Source organism: Topomyia yanbarensis, chromosome 3, assembly GCF_030247195.1.
Source record: "Topomyia yanbarensis strain Yona2022 chromosome 3, ASM3024719v1, whole genome shotgun sequence".
Classification (NCBI taxonomy): Eukaryota; Metazoa; Arthropoda; class Insecta; order Diptera; family Culicidae; genus Topomyia; species Topomyia yanbarensis.
Window position 1 is genome coordinate 297,539,356 of NC_080672.1, and position 21,763 is coordinate 297,561,118.

General features: G+C 39.1%; 1 protein-coding gene across 2 annotated transcripts in view; it reads right to left on the reverse strand.

Annotated features, from left to right (window-relative positions):
• LOC131691552 (slit homolog 2 protein) overlaps nt 1-17,175 on the reverse strand; it is a 137,233-nt gene extending 120,058 nt beyond the window's left edge. For both annotated transcript variants that reach the window (XM_058978060.1, XM_058978059.1), the window contains exon 1: nt 16,647-17,175. The gene's annotated coding sequence lies outside the window, so the exon portion shown is untranslated. The remainder of the gene's footprint in view (nt 1-16,646) is intronic.
• Between the last annotated feature and the right edge of the window lie 4,588 nt (nt 17,176-21,763).

Consider the following 21,763-nt stretch of genomic DNA (forward strand, 5'->3'; position numbering starts at 1 on the left):
ACCATATACGCCCGCAGGTGATTCCCAATATATTTTATAATAAATTCCGAGAAGTCGACTGCGACAAAATGTTTTACACTGACGGATCAAATCTCGATGGGTCCACTGGCTTCGGTATCTTCAACAATACTATCACCGCTTCATTCAAGCTCAATGATCCCGCTTCAGTTTACGTCGCAGAGTTAGCTGCAATTCAGTACACCCTTGGGATCATCGACACTCTGCCCACAGATCACTACTTCATCGTTTCGGACAGCCTCAGCTCTATCGAGGCTCTTCGTGCGGTGAAGCCTAAAAAGCAATTCCCGTATTTTCTGGGGAAGATACAGGAGTCCTTGTGTACGTTATCTGAAAAATCTTATCAGATTACCTTTGTTTGGGTCCCCTCTCATTGTTCTATCCCGGGCAATGAAAAGGCCGACTCATTAGCAAAGGCGGGCGCATTTAATGGTGACATATACGAAAGACCAATCTGCTTCAACGAATTTTTTAGTATTTGTCGTCAGAGGACGCTCAACAGTTGGCAAACCTCGTGGAGCAACGGGGAACTTGGACGATGGCTACATTCGATTATCCCAAAGGTATCAACGAAGCCTTGGTTCGGGGGGATGGATGTGGGTCGGGATTTTATTCGCGTAATGTCCCGACTTATGTCCAATCACTACACCATGGATGCGCATTTGCGGCGTATTGGGCTTGCGGAGAGTAGTCTGTGCGCTTGTGACGAGGGCTATCACGACATCGAACACGTTGTCTGGGTATGCGCCGGGTATTGTGACGCCAGGTCTCAGTTAAAGGAATCCCTTCGGGCCCGAGGTAGACCACCCAATGTACCAGTCCGAGATATGCTGGCAACTCGTGATTTCCCCTATATGTCCCTTATTTATACCTTCATAAAAACGATAAATATCCCAATTTAGCCCCTCTTTTTTATTTCTCGTTTTTAGAGTTTCCTCCTGCCTTGTGGAACCGATCAGCTCCAGAGTGCCACTATGTAACCGCCATCGCCCTTACCACTACGCCTGCATAGAAGGAAACTGAAGCGAGAGCGACTCGAGGTCCGATGACTTTTGAAGGATTCCCCGCGGGTCCGAAGAATACCATCCGCCAAATTTGATTCGCTGATCCCCCTCCCCCCCCCCCCCCGCCGTTCGAGCGAAAGTTGCAAGTTTTGCTCTTCTTTCCCTGTCTCTCCCCTGTCTTTGATACAACTGCTGCTACACTGATGCGGAAATAAGCCACCCTCTGAATATCTTGACCAAGCATAAGTTTTAGTTAAAAAATTCAAATTAGTATTCTGTATTCCTAGTTTTAAGATAGCTATAATTTTTACTCTTTATTGAAACTCTTGTCCTCCATCTTGTAAATAGAATTGAATCCCTAGTTTTAAGATTTCTGTGAAGCTTCTCATAAATATTTGTTCCTCCTTTTGTGTACTAAACTATATTGTTAGTTTTAAGATAACCGTAAAATATTTCGTAAAATACTATTACTCCCCCTCTTGTATATCAAAGTGAATCCTTTGTTTTAAATTTTTTCATAAAAAAATCTTTTGGCCCTCTTTTGTATATTGAATCTTATTTCTAGTCTTAAGATAGCTGTAAACTTTCTTTTCCTTTGTAAAAAAAATATTTCAACATTGTAACCTCCTAGTTTTAAGATATCCAAATGTAAAAACAAAAGCATTTGGCACCGCCAAGCTAACGCATTTGTGCCTATCAAATAAACGAAATGAATATAATATAATAGAACTAGTTCATATTTCTGCCCCTAGATGGTGCTGTAGACATTCGAGCAACACTAAAAGTGAGAATCTGATAGATTATTTAATTGTCTACAACTTTGTTACCAACTAAAAACCGATTTGAAATTTTTCGGATAAGTTGTTTAATATTTTAACGAATTCTAAGTCTAAGTTAGCTTCACAGAAGACCTAGTGGTTTGTCAATTCACAAGCACTTTTTTATTTGCCAAATAGTTGTGTTTAGTTCAACAGTGAATTCAGCGGAATTTGAGAGCTTGGAAAGTCTCATCTTTCAGCTGAAAATTATAATTACCTGATACAGGGCACCATTAATATGTTTGAGATGAAAAGTCTGTTAAGTGTTGAAAAAACTAGTATGATATTAATATTGTTTTTCATGAAGGTAAGTGATTCCTCCCGCAGAAACAGCTTTTTCAATTATGTATGCCTTCTTTTTCATTTTTTCGATTGTTCTCAGGGATGACTGATAACTATTCTTGCATGAATCTCCTACTCTGTTAGCATCTTCGTATAAAATTGACTTGTCCTGAACTTCAACCTTTATATTTGAACAAACTCAACGAAACTTTTAACGCACCATTGCACTATTTCGCAGATTTCATTGCAACGCATGGTTAAAAACGCTGATTATCCGTTTGCAAAATTAACTCAATGTGACAAACAGTTAACAAAAAACATTGAGTCTTTGGATTAAGATATTTTTTTTGGGATATATTCGAGGACTTCTTTGTATATAAGGTTTTTGTTGTACTCATATCATATTTTGTTTTCAAAAGTAATGCATTTCGCATAATCTAGGATCAATTTTGTAACGGTATCTCGCATAATTGATAGGAAATGGCCGTAAAATTCAACTGCCACAATATGCTATGCGGAGAAAATTTGTATAAATCGTTTCACGCTAAACAATAATTTGGACAGTTACTGCTGTGGTTTGCGTTAAATTTGAAACGGTGTGTCCCAACATTTCGTCTTGATCGGAATTATAATAGCTGACTGAAGCGATCATAACCTAAGTTATACGACGTATGGTCCTTTCTAAAACATAAATGTAAGCAAACCCTTGTAACCAAGCAATACCTTCCGATGAATGGTAGTTCCTTCGAAACTATCGGGAAAGATTACAAACCAAAAGCACAAATAGTTTTCTGACTCTGTCAAATATCCTAATTTTCAAAAGGTCGATTAGAATTGTCAACGTAATGAATCCCGTCTAATATTTTCATGCCACTAAGCCTATTATATTAATTCTTTTTTGGTAATGTAATAAGTGCGTGAAAACATATTTCCAAACCACTAGGCCTCGTGTGAAACTATCTTAGATATAACTTTGTTAAAATCTTAAGCAACTTTTCCGGGTAATTTCAGATCAATTTTTAGTGGTCAACAAACTTGTAGACAATTAAGTTTTCTATCAAATTCTCACTTTTAGTGTTGTTCGAATGTATAAAGCACCATCTAGGGACAGGAATATGAACTAGCTCCAGTAGTAAAGCCTATATCGTCACGAAAAAAAACTTCAAACAAAAAAAGTTGCTCTAGACCCCCCGACGGATTATTTTGATCTTAGTTTCAAATGAAAGGGGAAAGCCCATTCTTTCATATTCTGAAGTTTCAGAGATGCTGAATTTTTTTGCATAAAATTGTTCTAATAAATACACCGTGAATATCATGGAGATCTATACAGCGAACACACCTGCAAAGTTTCGTTCGAATCGACGATGGTCATATTTTGCGGTCGGCCGGTTTCTCATGGAATCCCTCGTTATCAACCTCCTAGTGGACCCCAGCCACAGCTATTAGTCGTCTCTTATGACATATGAACAGAAACCCAGTGAGTGAATTATTTGCTGAAATGCTTTGAGAGATTTCAGTAGCCGGATACCACACGGTCACCACCCCAATTTCACAAGATCGTCCAAAAGATAAGAAATAAAATGTTCTCTGTCAAAACACGGACATTCAAAGTTTATAATCGATTTGTTCTAGAATACCCATCCGTCTTTCAATTTTCATATCTTTCGTTTCTCCTAGTCGGAAATTCTCCGAAAATAGCCAACAAAATCGATACAGTAGAACGTTGCGGCAATTAAAACAAAGTAACACAAAACACGACTTTGCAACCACAAAACTTTGCGTACGATATCGTTTCGCTTGTAACGGACACTATTTCAACTCATCCCTGTTTGACCCCTTCTCATTCCACTCTATGCTAAAAATTGCTGTCGTGTGTCCTCGACTAGCAAAGTTTTTCTTATAGCCACAAGTATAAAAGTGCAGGAGACCAATACGAAGTCCGTGTTATAAAAACATGTTGAGCTCTGAAGTTAGGTACGTCAAACCTTGACACATAACCTTATTTAGCTTGATTCTGATAACTAATTCAGAGTTCACGACGTGCTTCCACTATTTCCGAATGTCATCGTTGTTTTTCCAACAATATCAACGGAATTTCCCGGCTTTTTTCAGGATCTCCTGATATCGATCGCCCCCTGTCTCAACTGCATTTCTCTACGGGGAGGCACTTTGTGCGCAATTATTCCGAATCATTTATCATGACAAATTGCTCCTGCGAGACACGTCCTGAAGCGAACATCGTTTGCCGATGGATGGCTGAATGAAATTGTGAACCTATTTTTACAACATTATACCCTGTGGGGCTTCCAGAAATTCGTCTACTCATCATAAATAACTGAACCCCGACAGAGCGACCCCCACATGTTCGAATAAATAATATACGGTACTCGGGGAAATCAGTCCCCCTAACAGCCAGTACTGGTCAGTTACAGTTCACGATGTAAATACAACAGGAAAGTGTATTATAATCCTACTCTTTTCCGCTCGGTTGTACCTTCATACATAGTGTACAGATCAGGTTGATGACCAACAACAGTCCGGGACAGTTGTGTGCAATCACTTATCGACCGTGAAATCGTAGCTCGATGAAGTAGACCTGCCTATACCGGATCGTTTGCTCTTTATAGAGAACAATCTCCCCTCGTTGTACATTTACATTTAGCTTTTATCCCGCCGAGTTGTGTGTTGTGTTGTTGGGATATCCCACAGTAGTGACGAACTGTGAACATTGGATGAGTTTTACGTGAAATAATAATTTTGCAAGCTTTCAAGAATTTTTCAATGTCAAATTAACTATTTCATGTGAGTTACTCAAATACTTATTTGATTCCAATCGATAAGGATTAATGTTATAGACTTCAACACTCAAATATTTTGTTTTGCCGGTTATACGTTCCGCGTTAATTCAAAACCCCGCAAAATAGCGATGCGCTAATCTGAACGCGAGACTTTGTTGGACAATGATTTAATTTGCTACACCCCGCTACCAGCAACCAAGGGAGAGTGAATCCCACTAGCTCCATTTTGAGAACAATTCGTTGGAATATGTAGTAGGCACTAAAACAAACATGTGTTTTCGTATAATGTGCCACATAACGTCGTATCCAGAAGAAGCCAATTCAATTGTGTCTGAATCACAGCCATACCGTCTGACTTTGTATAGCCAATTCCATATGAGTAGGCCAACAAATCTCCTTAGAAACTGAATACCTACTCAAGTTAATTTGATGTGTCCGCTGCGGGTTCTTCTATCGAGTGGCGAATCGGTCTTGCTTGAATTATGTGGTGAGCTTCGTATTAGAACGCCGCCTGTTCGATCGTTGTCTGTCGGCTTGTGAAGTAAATACGATGGTGGTTATGTTTGGAGAAGTCCAATCAGTAATTTGTGAGATTATTCGTGGTTCCTCAATCCATCGAGTGACCGAGAGTATCAAATTGTCTTATATGTCAGTTGGTTATTTTTAGACTAAATCATAGACTTGACATTTAGACTGCTCTCTCATCACTAGAGCCCAATTTCGCATGATAGCACGTAGCTGCGGACATTTCGGTGTATTGGCTGTTTCAGTGCATTTGCTTCTAAATATGTAAAACATCACTGACGTAGTGCGAAGATGTCAAATATGGCAAGCACAGAAAGAGTACATTATGACTGCACTAAAATCGTTTCTGTAAGCAATGTTCCTGATAGATATCATGGGGTATCTTTCTGTTGGTATGAAGTTTTTACAAGTTCATCCACTGTTTCAGATGACCTGCCAAACCAAATATTTCTCGGGTAACTTAATGTTCTCTATCGTATAGAATTACTTTGTTACCTCATTTAGTTGCATAGCAGTATAGAAGTACATGCCATGAAGCAGGTTCAGGTCTTCTACATTCCCAAGTTTTGTCTTTCATTATAACGCACCAATTGGTCAAATATTCAGTAATTTTGTTTCGATCATATTCTGCACATCAACGTCATTACCTTGAATAACTGCATTCCTTAATGATCCTTACAATTATGCGCAAACACCTGGCCTTCTTTTGAATATTTGGCTCACTATTGAATTCGTTTCTTGGTTGTTTTTTGAGATTATTTTTTGCATTTCTTTTATTTGTAGTTGTTGACAATCGAGTATTAGACGATTTTGAAACACTGTAAACAGAACTTGCAACTTTTCCAAGCTTATTAGAAGTATTCAAATTAGATATCCTTGATTTTCGTTTGGACTGCATAAAATAACTTTTCTAACACGTACTGCTTTCGCTACTATTTTTAAAAAAGCTTTTTGAGTATTAACAAATTATGTATTTTTAGAAAGAACAGACATAAGTCAATACCTGTTAGAAAAAAAAACTACAAAGGACAGCCCTATGGGGTTGCACGGGCTGTAGACGTAGGACTATACTACTTAATGTAAAATATTTATTTTCTTTGTACATTTATAGTATTAATAAATCAAATATATTTCTTACGTATGGTTTAATCACAACCAATCAACATCGAATATTGCATAATAATATCTGGAACTAAATCTTTATAGCATAAGATTAGCTTGTAAAATTTTTTCGATTGTGTGTGGTAAAAAACCCGGACCTGTGAAGAAAAATCAAATTTTAGGCAATATAATCACATTTCATGTATAGACCAAGCATTCTAGTTATATTTTGCGATTATTGTGACTTTCCCAAAGTACGCATACAAATATAGCGAATGCAGTTGTCTTAATCATATATCGAAACTATAAATATACAAGAATCGAAAACAATTTTATATATGAACAAGATGCGTTTTTGCAACGGTTTTTCAAGTGGCAGTGTATTCATTCATAAATAGGCTTTGTAGTATGTACCTTAGACTGGTTCAATTTTTGATTTTAGCTCCACCAGGCTCTACTGATTCCTTTAAGGCACTTAGTTATTGTAAGTAAATTTTGGTAACGATCGGTTGTGTCTACGGACCCTCCAAAAATTTCAAAGTATATATGGAAATTTGTATGGAAAATCGGTTAAAATTGAAAATAAATTCCTTAAAAATCACCTCATCAACCAATTCATGAGAACAATATACATTTCTAAAGTTATTTTTCTACTTAACACATCTGTGGAACATTGTAAGTTTGTGAAAATTCCCTCAGAAAAGTTATTAACTAAAGAAGCAGCATTACTTCAAAACAAGTGGATTTTATTATTAATCATAGCAACCTTGTTTGAATAGCTGCATCTGCCATACGGGAGCGGTGGGTGGCGAGCCTAGTTTACACTTGTATAACGATGGAGCTATTCAAACAGGGTTGCTAAGATTAATAATAAAATCCACTTATTTTGAAGTCATGCTGCTTCTTTAGTTAGTAACTTTTCTCAGCGAATTTTCACAAACTTGCAATGTTCCACGAATGTGTTTAGTAGAAAAATATCTTTAGAAATGTATAGTGTTCTCATGAATTGGTTGATGAGGTGATTTTTAAGGAATTTATTTTCAATTTTAACTGATTCTCCATACAAATTTCCATACAAACTTTGAAATTTTTGGAGGGTCCGTAGACACAACCGATCGGTACCAAAATTTGCACAATTACTAACGGCCATAAAAGGAATCAGTAGAGCCTGGTGGAGCTAAAAGTCAAAAATTGAACCAGTCTAATGTACCTATTAGTAGAATCAAAATACTATAGGCTGAGTGGAAATGAATCACTTGAAGGGGAAATGAATCAATGAATAGATCGAACGTAAATAATAAACTTTCGTTGTGCAATTCAGTAACTAATTAGATCTACCTACCTAAACATTCGCCTCAAACATTAAACCCAAGCGCACAAAGCAAAATGAATCAACGCTGATGATGATGTGTAGAGCAAAAGAGACAACTAATACCACGACACTATGTTAACTGTGTTTGCAAATGGAGCTCGCATTTACAAACTATTTTGTGTACGAATAATTATACATAAAAGTGTGCTGGAAACGAGCACAACACAAAAGCTAGCATAGTGTTTGAACGGACAAGCTCAGTCGCATTCATTGGGTAGCGTACTTCCACAGGCAGTGGAACGGACTTCTAACTCAGCTACACTCGCTGTGAAAACACACAGCGCAGTGATCTGCTTCATCTTCCGTTCAACAGGCAACTGAGCTGGTCTGGCGAAATCCGCCCGTTTAAATAGTCGATGATGACGTCATTCATAGAAGCGTAGCGCGCTAGGTACACAAATCTGTCATGCTGGACAAGGGAAGCGCTATCTGCTGTGTGTAAATGCGCGATATTTTGACTAGGTTGTTCATTATTTAAATTTTTAATGCCATGATATCAAAAATATTTGGGTTTATCTATTGGAATCTATTCTTAGAAGTATTTCGGGCCGATATGCGCAAAAAATTTGAAAATTTATCGTGAGATGGCTGAATTATATGCGTTTAAAATTGGACCACTTTTCGTTACATACCATTTTTGTTACATACCCTATATCGAAATCGACGTAGTCCTACGTCAAAAATGGTTGAAAATTTCATGAGATCTATGTTTTTAGGATTTTATCGCGAACAAGCCTTAGTAACAGGACACCAAAGCAGACCAAAACAACGGTTTTTGATCGCACTGTCTCAGACTCTCAATTTTGTTAATCCCACCGCTCATGATGCCTTCGATCAAGTATTTAGAAGCGAATTGTCTGCTCTGAATATATCGCCAAGGGTCCGTTCATAAAAATCGCGTATTTACAGTTGAAAAGAGCGTGACGTAACATGAATTACTGAGATAAAAACTAAAAATTAATTTGAGACGTACTAGTGGAGGGGGATAATAAAAGCAATAACAATTTGCAGTAAGCTTGGAGGGGAAATGTATTTTAGACTATTTGTTTCTTTTGTGCGAGACATCTATCTATCTATCTATCTATCTATCTATCTATGTATCTATCTATCTATCTATCTATCTATCTATCTATCTATCTATCTATCTATCTATCTATCTATCTATCTATCTATCTATCTATCTATCTATCTATCTATCTATCTATCTATCTATCTATCTATCTATCTATCTATCTATCTATCTATCTATCTATCTATCTATCTATCTATCTATCTATCTATCTATCTATCTATCTATCTATCTATCTATCTATCTATCTATCTATCTATCTATCTATCTATCTATCTATCTATCTATCTATCTATCTATCTATCTATCTATCTATCTATCTATCTATCTATCTATCTATCTATCTATCTATCTATCTATCTATCTATCTATATATATAAAAGTCAAAGTTTGTATGTATATGATTTATAGACCCCCGAACGGCTTAACCGATTTGTGTGCTATTAGTTGGAAATTATTTGCCCGCCAGATGGCGCTTTGGAACAAATTGAGTTTTCCTCCTATTTCGTTGAAAATCGCAGCAACGCGCGATGGGTATTAGCTAGTGCTTTATAAATGACTTCAAACAAACAATATTCTATAACGAATATCACGTAACATCAATGAAAGAGCAGTGGGATTAAGGCCAAGTTCGCTCTGGATCGTGCTAAACTGAGAAATAACACTAATTTAGGCACAGACATTAGTGTAACCAGTGCTCTATGATTTACTTGATAGTCGATTGATTCGCTTCAGACCTAGTGGCTTGATTTGAGAATGCTAAAAATACTCTTATCTTGTGATTTTAGTACCCAATTCTCAAACGATTAATGATATCAGACTAGCTCACAGTTTTAGCAATACTACAGATTACTGTAGTTTAGGGAAAAAGCAAATCACTCTCGATGGCCGGTTATCCAGAGTTTAAACATAAGCAAAACGTAACTAAATATCTTTTTGCTCTGAGTAACCGAATATTCGGAGACTAACTAACCCACCGCATAAAAACATATTCATTTCATGGTCGCATTGCCTGCTTGTGTAGAATTCTAGGCTTATACATATCCTTCAATTCAATTCCGTAAGCGTCGCTGAGTCGGTGGCCTTCCTTAAGTAGGTATTATATCAACATTTCCTACGCTATCCTAAGTATCGGTGAGATGGTCCTGGCCGGCAATAACGATTCTTCTCATGCCACTGGTTTACTAAACTCAAAGCGATAAAGTTCATTCCCGATCATTTATCTCACAAGCAAGATGAGTTAAACTACCTATATGCAACATGATAATCGTTAGTATGCAATCTACGAATAGTACCGTGCTTCGCAATGCAACGTAACGTGATTTTCGAAAGCATCAGTCCTCACCCGTAAAATATCCCTATACTGGAAACTGCTTGAAATCCGCTTTGATGTAGATGAATTACAGGTAAAACCGACACCTCACAACTTTCCCTAGAAACCATCTTTTTATTCATTTCGAAATGACAGTTTATTATTAGCACGATTATGTAGAGCTTGGATTTACATTAGTACGTCAAATGTCATAAAAATAAACAGACCGACACGCTGTTTAAAAGCAGCGAATATTTGTGGTACATTACAAAAGGCTGCGGATCTTTGTGACACTTCAATTACACTATTATCACACGTCGGTAATAGCGGAAATACACAAAAATACTTTTATTATGTTTAGTTCTTATAAGTCAAATTATAATTTTTGTCTATCAGATTCCATCGGAGCTTCTGCTATGTCTGCAATAAGCTTATCATTTTTAGTGATCTCTAAGACTGTCCTAGATAAACATTATCACAGGGAGACAATGATCTTTTATATACCCCGGTGGATCGTTGAAATAAATAACTCCAAGCAATGGCGTAGCCAAATGGACATTTTGGGGTTTCACCAAACCACCGCCCCCCTCCCTGGCCCAGCCAAAATTATTTGGGTTGAAGAGAAAAATTTATTGATGCTGACTATTGCAATACAAGAATTACAATAATAATATTTATCTGATCAGTACATTGATAACGTACTTGTTTTTCACATCAAGCTCCTCATCGTTAAGCTTTTACAGTTGTCACAAATTAGGCAATTGTTTATCATTCAGGTATTAGGCTGAGATGCATTCTCCTCTTCATTTTCCACGCAAGGTTGTTCTGATAATCTGATTACAATACTTGTATGTGAGAGTTTGTCCTTCATGGGTGCATAACGTAGTTTTTTTAATAGTAGTTCCGTGAGTTTTTCAAGTTTTATAGTCAAGTAGGAGATTATAGGACTCGCATCCTTACCACACGAGCACCATTAGAAATACACGGAAACGCGTTTGACTTCTCCGTATCTCAACATGCATATTTCAATAAGATTTCAGAGATAGGTCATGTACCTTACTTCTATACTGTTACACGGGAATCTTAACTAAAACACTGTAACTCTCAACCACGTATTTTATTTAGTGCTGAAAAATCTAAATATTCGGTTTGAGTTAATTTGTTTATGGATATCAGTACTGCATTGCGTTGGTGATGATACTTTGTGACCTGTGATTTCTTAGGTCACAATATCGTCGCTTTGGTCACTGAGCCCAGCTTGTATATATTTGTAAATATTGTTATTTTTTGTCGTATAAATAAATAACAGTGTACTGTCTATCTCGTGTATTTGACGACGCCTGTTCTTTGTTTACACTTTGAAATTATTGTTCGTAAATGTCTAAGTAGAATTTAAACGTCAAACCATTAATACTCCGTGCTTGCATGTTTGAGTCGCGTTTAAGTTCTGCCTAATAGCCCAGGTTGGTGTCAAATGTAGGTTTCGTTATTTATTTGTTCAGAGATTTATTTACTTATTTATTTATTTATTTATATATTTATTTATTCATATATTTATTTATTCATTTGCTTGTTTATTTATTTATTTTGCATGTTTATTTATTATTCATTTTGTTATTATATTATTTGTTATAATTGTCCATTATAAAAAATTCAAGGAAACAAGTACCGCACGTTTAGCATGTCCATACATTGTATTAAAATTTGAGCATATTTTGTGACACCAACCAAAATGATAAATTTTTTGTAAATGTCACCGTCATCATTCTGTCATCGCATCATCATCGTCATCGAATGCGGGGTGGGATGCGAGGAGGCGCGGTGGGTATATTTTGGAAAGTGGACAGGGCAATGATAAAATCCACCGCCAAAACGTAATGCGGTCTCTAATAGTTTTCTGGCCCGGAGGAGTTTAGAACAGCAGCAGCTAGTCACAAGTTCCAAGTGACAGTGCGTTTCGAAGAAAAGTTTTGTACAAGTCGATCCGTAGGATCTTGTTTTCGCCGTTCAGAACCATCACACGAACGTTAAGGTCCTGTCCGGTCAGTCGAGTGGGATCAGTGTGGTTACCGGTTTTTTTCGTGTAGTGAACGTACTAGTACGACGCGAATGCAAGAGCGGTCAGTGATTGGCAAGCCAAAAACGCCATTGTAGATGCCAGTACCTAAGTACCGGTGGGTAGGCTTTACTAGACCGAAAACGCTGTAAATCCTCGACTTAGTGTTAGACACTCGTGTAGAAGATAAAGTGCGCATTGTACCACTCTCCGGGCCCAAAAGTGAAACGCAGGCCTCCGCTACAAATAGGCCGAGTTGCTGCTTCGTCTGGAGTCCGCCGTCGCCATTGTCCGTCAGTTCCTGCACCAACATCGAAGCCCGCCCCGCATCCAGCCAGCAGCAAGTCGACCAACGTCATCACGGCCGCAACGATGTTACCAGAAGAAGATTTCATCAAATAAAAAAGCAAGTAAAACTAATTTGACTGTTTTCAATAGCCCTTCTGGCTCCGATAAAAAAAATAGTATTATTAAATAAAATGTTTATGGTCGGAATATTCAAGCTGTGTCGTCCATTTTGTTTATAGTGTAGTCCTTTTTGGTACTTGTTTCCGCTTGATATTACGATTTGCTTAGTGACCATAGTGTGGGAAGAAAAGTCCGCCCAGTGTGAATTTCTCAGGACAACCATGAAACGACCCTAATAGCTGGTGAGTACAGTATGGCCCCACCACCACAATAAGAACGTTACGAAACCGATACGTAACAACTTAATATAGATTACTTCCGTATCCCTAAGCTCTACTTTCACCTTCAGAAAAAATTACACCTCGGTCGTATAGAATAAAATTTAAAGTGATTGGCCTAAGAAATTGAAATATAAAAATTTGCAACGAAATTGAAAATGAAAAGCATGAAAGCAGGAAAATGGGAAAATGCTTAAAATGTTTCAAAGAAGACGAAATGATAAATAACAAAGATGGAATAAATATATAAAAATAAAATAGCTATGAAAAATCAAAAAGTGTCTAAGTTATTATTTCTAAATGGGCTCATTTAGAATTACAGGTGCCAGGGAATAATAGAAATAGGAATAAATGGGAACAATTGGACGGAATAGCTTAAAGAAAAATTAGAAAACAAGAACAAGTGTAAATGATCCAAAAACAGACAAAAGTGAAGTCATAGAAAACATGTAAAATCAAAATGGGTAAAAAAGAAAATGATAGAAGAAATGAAAAAATAGAAAAATTTAAAAAATAAATGGGTTAATTCATAATTATATCTATATAAAGTAAAAGTGGAAAAAATATATAATTTGATGAAGTGGAAAACAGAAAACATTCACAAAACGCAAAAAGATCAAAATAAAATAATGGGAAAAATCTTCAAATGAAAATATTACCAAAATAGAAAATATGGAATCCAATGTTGTTTAAATGAGTAAAAAAGCAAAATATGAAATGTAATGGAAGATTAAATAAAGAAAAATAGGAAAATATTGAAAAAAATCCATGCAAAAGAAAAGCATAAATTTCAAAACGGATAAATGAGGAAAAGAAAAATTCACTACAAGAAAAAAGTAAAGCGAAAAAAAAAATGGAAAAATGGTTTTTTTAAGCAAATGAAATGACAAAGGGCGGATAGAGAAATTCTAAGATAGGTTAATGAAAAATATAAAAAAGATAAAATAAAAGGAAACAAAAGTTTAATAAAAGAAAGCTAAATAAATTTAAAGGAATCAATTGAACAAACGCATGAAAAAGCAACAAATAGAACGAGTCATGAAGTAAAAGATACAAAAAACGTGAAAAGATGAAAATATTTGAGAAAATGAAAAAAAAACATAGATGAATGAAAGCAAAAAAGGTAAAAATTTCGCTAAAATGTCTCTCAAACAACTTAAATTCGCTCTTCTAGGACACCGACGGCCAACCAAACTTTCGTTGACTACATTGACCACCATAGACGGTTCCGGAAGTGCCCGGGAAAAGCGGCCATATTTCAAAATTAACGAACTCACATCAGTTTCCCGGAAATGGTTGGGCCGATTTTCACAAACTTAGTTCCAAATGATAGCTATAATATCCCCACAGATGTCTAAAAATATCGGTGCGGATCGCTTATATGGGTTCGGAAATATAGACTAAATCGTCCGGTCACATATGAAATTCCCATATAAGCCGGAACTCAAAATTTGTTTTCAAAGGGGGGACCCCATGAAATTTCAGAAATCGAATTCGTATTTATGATGCCAAACATCTTTAAAATGCATGAAACGTCGAGATTTTATGTTATAACGAAAAAAAATTTTTTATGAACATCGACTTTTTGGGGCTTTGCCGATTTCGCACCTTTTTTCAGTTCAATATTACCGTGGCTGTTTTTTCTTTTACAAAGTTTTAGAACTCGAATAATGATTTCTTTTCTTGTATATAGTTGTGATGTCATGTATAATAATAAAATATAATATATGCATTTGAAAGCTTTTAATGAATATAAACAACGCAAACATTCTCGTGTTCATGTTTGAGAAAGGCACAATTTCACCGCTAGGTGGATTAAAACAGGTTTTAAATAGTCGGTCAAAATCCATGAGATAATTATATGGAAAAAAATGATGAATGGAAAATAAATTTTAGTCTTTTAATAAATAATTTACAAAAAAGATTTTATGTCTTTTTGCCCCTGTGCGTTGAAATCGTTTTTGAGTTCTAAGTTTTTAAGTTTTCTTTTGTTTAGTGTTTTGTGCAGTAAAAACTTTATGATATAAGGAGGAGGAAATTAATACAACATTAAAACTCTAATTGAATTTTCAAATTAATTGTTATTGAAATGATATTTCCAGAATCATTTCTTCTGTTCAAAGTCCCTCCACACAAACGACCAAAAATCCCATCGGGGTAGGTTACCTGATCTTCACTAAAGCTTCTCATACACCAGTTGGCATCGAAGGGGCGAAAGGATTGAGGATTTTGTTTTGGAGGTGAATGACCACATGATGAGACCCCATATTGCAGATGATACAGCCAATTAGAGCTTTGCCAAGAGTATTCAATAAGAGAAAGCGAAAATCCCCAGCGTTGAACTTGTTAGACCTACATGGGTAAAGAACGTTTAATTATACTATAGTTACCAAAATAAATCGAATGAGAATTAGACACAATTAAATGTAAACCAGTCTTAATTTTGCTGTTATTGAGATCCGCAATGTTTCCTACTGCATTCATAGCAGCGTATTTTCCCCTATCACGGATTTACTTATCAATTCAATCAACGTCGACACACCCGATATTCTACGCTAGGTTAAAGCACACAACCACAGTCCTGTGATGTTTCGTTCGAATTATGACGTTGAAATAAATCCTATTATTCTCCCGTGACTATTATCTCAAGTAATTTCACATAATTTTTTCCAACAACCACCGTGACACCAAACAGTACCCGAAGGTCCACTCTTGCGAAGAATTTCAAAGTACCACTCAAGACAGTTCTGTTTAGCATTCACATTTTTCGTTGGTTTTGTACTCTTGTTAACGAAAATAACACACCACACACCAATTTTCTCGTTCTATGCGGTAGTCGGTGGTGATGACGACGCAAAACATATCCCAACCACCCATCGTCATTTCCCATCCCAGGCTTCAGTCTGCGATGGTGGCCGGCACTGCACACAGAAAGCAGACAATTCATTCAAATTATTCTTTATTCATTTTTTATCAACCACTTCCATCCATTCACTGGTTCCTATCGCACTCGAATGTGTGACTGGCTCCCTGGACCGAGATGGAACTTTCCTGCTGTATGATGATAACAATGTGCACCAACACTTGAGTGTGTTTATGATAATAGGTTAAAGTAATTCGTTCTAATACAGAGCCACTTTAATTCAATTCAGGAAGAGGATAAAATTTTACTTCACTGGTCGCCATTGTCACCGTACGAATTCATTGCCCCGAAGCACGAAGCAACACCGTGAAGTATTAAATTTGCTCCTCGAAATGAAACGGTCGAGCATCACGTAATCCCGTTATCATGAGCTAGATCCTTGAGTACTTTCTTCTTCCGCTGTATAATTTATCACACTTTGCGACACTGCCCATAAATTTCGTCCCTTGGGACAACAGAAAACGAAGCGGACACATTTTTACACTTTCACCTCATTCTAATTTTATGACTTTTATGCTTAGGAAAATATAGTGACGACAAAAAAATAAATTTACAACCATGAATATTAACTATGCTTTTCGACCAAGCGAAAACCCGAAATCTTTCGTGTCGGTGCAATTTAGTTTCTTATTAAATTACTCCGCCACAGAACCATGGAAGTAAACCATTGAAAAATCTTCACCTTTTTCGTTCCCTTCCTGGAAGGCGCCGCTCTAATCCTTCGCGATTGCCCTTTTCACTGGTCTCTTGTTTCAGCCAGAAAATAAAACCAAGTAGCACTTCTAGTAAAAATTCAATTATGCGTGCTCTATTGCTTTCTTGTAACAGCACACAAGCACACGAAATCACTACAAACGAAAAAAGGGGTGTCTCTTCCTAAAGAAAATCGTGAATCTGCACGCAACGGAAGTAACACTGTAAACTGCCACCTTTTTCCACTCCCGCGCGAACGAAACGTAAAGTACATAAACACACACACACGGAACAAAGGATGGTCTGAAACACGCCTTCAACCAAGCCCCAACAAGGATGCACCAGGTATAATGAATGATGTTATCCTGCGGTATAGAGAGAACCAGAAAACACCTTATTCGGTGTGTGTTCAAGTAAGGAACGAAACAAAACCACGTCCAACCAGAAGCGAACGTTTTTCTCTACTGAAAAACTAAACCGAAACCGAACTGTGGCTGACTGACTGACTGAGTGACCCCACCGCACCAGTCTCGACAAGGCTGCGTCCATTCATTATATATACGGGCGGCTCTCCCGTACGTGCAGTGAAGTCACCCTAAAAAACGATCCACCAGTTGCCAAAGTGCGGGAGTCAAGCGAGCGAACGATGCCGAGTCGAGAGAGCAACTTCCGAGAGCAGATCGAGGTGAAGGGTGTTATTCTCATTCGGAAAAGGATACGTGAGAGTATGCTCCACAGGGTGTGCCAATCGGAAGCTTTTCCAGAGAAGATGTTCGAAAAAATTTTCGGCGGAGATTGGTAGCCATGCGTCTCCATTAAAGCTTTATTGGAGATCCCGCGTAGTTTAAAACCTACAATAAACCTACGTTATGGAGTATATTATATTTATTATTATATGTCCTGATTGTACATCATATTATCAAGATTTAATCTGTTCCACAATATTCCGCCACGTCACTCGGTCAGTTGCTGCTTGTCTCCAACCTCCCAGGTGCCCGATACTCGCCAGGTTCTGCTCCACTTGGACCAGCCACCGGGAACGCTGCGCTCCTCTCCGTCTTGTACCTGCCGGGTTGGAGGTGAAAACCAACTTGGTGGAGTTGTTGTCCGGCATCCTCACAACATGCCCCGCCCACCATACCCTTGTGCTACTTTCCAGATACTTGGCTCACCATAGAGTCGCGCAAGTTCGTGGTTCATCCTTCTCGTGCGGTGGTGAAGCTTCATGGATCTCAAAGTTCTGTGGAGCCCATGGTAAGCACGACTTCCAGAGATAATACGCTTTCTGATCTCTCAGCTGGTGTTATTGTCCGCAGTCACCAATGAGCCTTGATAGATGAACTCGTCAACCACCTCGAACTCGTCGCCGTCGATCGTAATACTACTGTCCAAGCGTTCCCTATCGCGATCGGTTCCGCCAGCCAGCATGTACTTCGTCTTAGACACATTTATCTTCAGTCCTACTCATTCTGCTTCGCGCTTCAGTTGGGTATACATCTCTGCTACCATCTCCTTGTTTCTACCGATTATGTCCACGTCGTCAGCGAAGCATACGAAATGTCCGGACCTCGTGAAAATCCGGCCCCGCATGTTGAACCCCGCTCTTCACATTACACCTTCCAGCACTATGTTGAACAGCACGCAGGACAACCCATCGCCTTGTCTTAGTCCCCTGCGTGTTTCAAACGGACCCGAGAGGCCGCCCGAAATTTTGACATTTTTTTTGTCGCCTTTCTTGTATATCGTGGTGATGACCCCTTGTACTATACCTGTACTATACCTGTACTACACCAATATCAACCATACCCCAAACATAATATCAATTGACCCAACCTACGACGCAACATTGCATCTCAAGCCGATAGTTTCCCACGACTCGAAAATCTTACATCGAACATGACGAAAACCATAGCACACGAAAATTACTGACAGCGCTTAAATAAATCAAACACTCAGACCATGAATTCCAAGCATAACACTTAGCCCCATTGACACAAAAACCCACTTCGTACAAAAGACAACATGTGCAGTACCAAACAACTATGTTTTTCACAGCTAGTAATAATCAACCAAACACATTTCTAAAACAGACCTGCATCTTTAGCACCTCGTAAACAGACCTACATTCAAACCGGAAATCTGATCTACATACAAGCCACAGAACCAAACTCACGTCCAAATCTCAAAACATATGCATGTTTCTAGCAGGCAATAAAAAAATACAACACAAACTTGAACCCAAAACCAAGAACGAAAACTTGACCGTAATAAATCATGCCTTCCGAACAGTAAAGTCATACCACAGCAAATTTCAACAAACAAAAACATTAAGGCAGGTAGCACCGGCTAAGCTATGAAGGTCAGCTCAAAATACCGATGCGAAGCGAACAAGAGAGTAGAGAGAATATGACGCAAGAGAACTGACTATTCGACTAAGCCCCTCCTTTCTCCATAAACATATACGCACACAGGCGAGACTGCCATAGAAGTAACTTTAGACGTAAGAAACATTAATGGCGAGCTTTCGAAGCCCCGCCTATTAGAACGAAACTAACTATCTGATAGGAAAATTAGCTTTAAGGTTTACATGTATTAGTTAGTATAAGTAGATTAAGTTGAGGAAATAAAGATACAGTTGATGATTTAAACCGAAACTAAAAGTGTTTAATATAACCAAATCACATTCATACTTAACACACCCTTCCTTCCACTCTTCCGGTAGCTGTTCCCTGTCCCAGATTCTTTAGATTAATCGGTGCATGCATTCCGTCAGTCTCTCCGGATCCACCTTGCAGAGTTCCGCTCCTAGACCATCCTTACCAGCTACCTTGTTGTTCTTGAGCTGTTGAATAGCCTCGTTAACCTCATTCATAGTGGGCGCCGGTACATCCCCGTTCGCTGCAACACTGACATAATTGTCCTCCTCGAACGCCCGATTGTCCGCCTGCGCACCATTCAGATGTTTATTGTAGTACTGCCTCCACCTTTCGGCCACCTCACGTTCGTCCGTCAAGATGCCTTCCTTGTCTCTACACATTTCGGCCCGCGGCACAAAACCGTTGCGAGAGTCATTCAGCTTCTTGAAGAACGCCCGCGTTTCCTGACAGCGATACAGCAGCTCCATCTCCTCTCTCTCAGACTCTACCAGGCGGCGCTTTTTGACCCAAAAAAAGACGAGTCTGCTGTTTTCGCTTCCGTCGATACGACTCCACGTTCTGATGAGTGTCTTGAAGCAACATCGCTGCGCGTACTGCATTCTTCTCGTCCATTATCTCTTGGCATTCGCCATCGAACCAATCGTTCCGTCGACTCCTCTGTACGTATCCCAGGACACTCTCCTCAGTGCTGCTTATGGCTGCTTTAGTCCTGGTCCAGCAGTCCTCAAAGGGAGCATCAATGAGCTCCTCTTCCGGTGGTAGCGCTGCTTCAAGATTCAGCGCGTACGTTGTACGTTATACCGCGGTGGGCGCCGGTATCTTACACTGTTCACTACGGATAGTTTTGGACGCAGTTTAACCATCACCAGATAGTGGTCCGAGTCGATGTTCGCCCCGATAGGTCCTTACGTCGATAATGTCCGAGAAGTGCCATCCATCAATCAGAACATAATCAATTTGCTGTTCCCAGCTCGTGTGTATTGCCGCAGCTCTGGTAGATGGTGTGGTTCCCGCGAAAGACCGGCACCGTAGACCCCTTCCAACACACCTCCTGCAGCGCCACAATGTCGAACTTGCGGTATTTCACTATGTCGGCAAGTATGCGAGTGCTCCCGATAAAGTTAAGCAACCTGCAGTTCCATGTCCCAAGTTTCCAGTCTCTTGTCCGTTTCCGTTGCGTACGTCTGTGTCAATTTTGTCCATCCGAAATATCTTGTTGAACTTCCTGCTATTTTTATGGGCGGCTAGCTAGGCCTGCGCCAACCTTGCAGTAACGCCCTTACAAGTATTCTCAAAGCAACAAGTTTCATGTTCTTTCAGGTTCGTGTTGCAGAATTATTTTTTTAAAGGAATTCGACGGGCTTTAGCGGTAGAAGTTCGAGATTCTTGATGCTTCCTTCGTAGTGCGTAGGTTTCGACTGCAGGATACTGTCCGGGAGTGGTGTGCTATAAAGGAGGGGCATCTGTACGCGTGCTGTTGGTTTAATAATTAGAATTGGGCACTTAACTTGAGTCAAGTCCCAGCCGAGAGTTCTAGGAACCCATACGATGAGGCTTGGTTCTTTACAGGTGAACCACGAACTGCTCGATTCCCTCCTGCTTGGGCCAGGATCTCGTATGGCAACTCATTTCCCCGAGTAGTGGCCAGGATCTCGTCCGGCGGTTCTGTTCCCTGAGCAAGGGCTGTCATCTAGCCCTGTTCACACAGGACAGTTGGTTAGTACAGGACTCTATTTTACGTTGGATGGTGTATCTTCAGTCGGAAGTAAGCAAAGCTTCGAGATGGCGTGTTGAACGATACCGAAAGTCGACTTTACAGTGGCGACACGAACAAAACCATCAGGGCCTGGATGAACGCTGACACACTTCTCAGGGGCCGATGGTTTCTGTTCAGCGGTAGCAATTTTGCAAGCGAGATACTCCTTATGCCAACGAGTGCAGAGTGCTAAGTTAGCTGTTGCACTCTTTCCCATCGAGACAATCTGGATTCAGGAACTTAGCGGTAATCTGGATCGGGAGACGCATTCTGCAGACGACCAGTCAGACAGTGCCCTGGGGTCAGAGCAAGCTCGTCGGAAGGATTATCCGGCAACGGCGTGATTCTCATCCAATCACGCCGTTGCCGGACAATCCTTCCGGCTTAGTATTGACTCGATCTGAACCAATGCGTTTTGCAGTTCTGATTCAGTAAAGAGCGCATTTCCGAGGATTTCGCGAAGCAGGGTCTTCACGGACTCCATACACGCTTCCCGAATTCCACCGAATGTGGGATTGCAAGGTGGGATGGAGTGAAACTGTACTCCGTTGTCTGAACATTCGTTTGCTACTGCATCTTGGTGACCTTGCGTTCGAAACAGCTTCCGGAATTCGTCCAGTTATCGCTGTGCTCCAACAAAGTTCGTGGCGTTGTCGCAGTAGATATGCACAGATCTTTCTCTACGGCCGACGA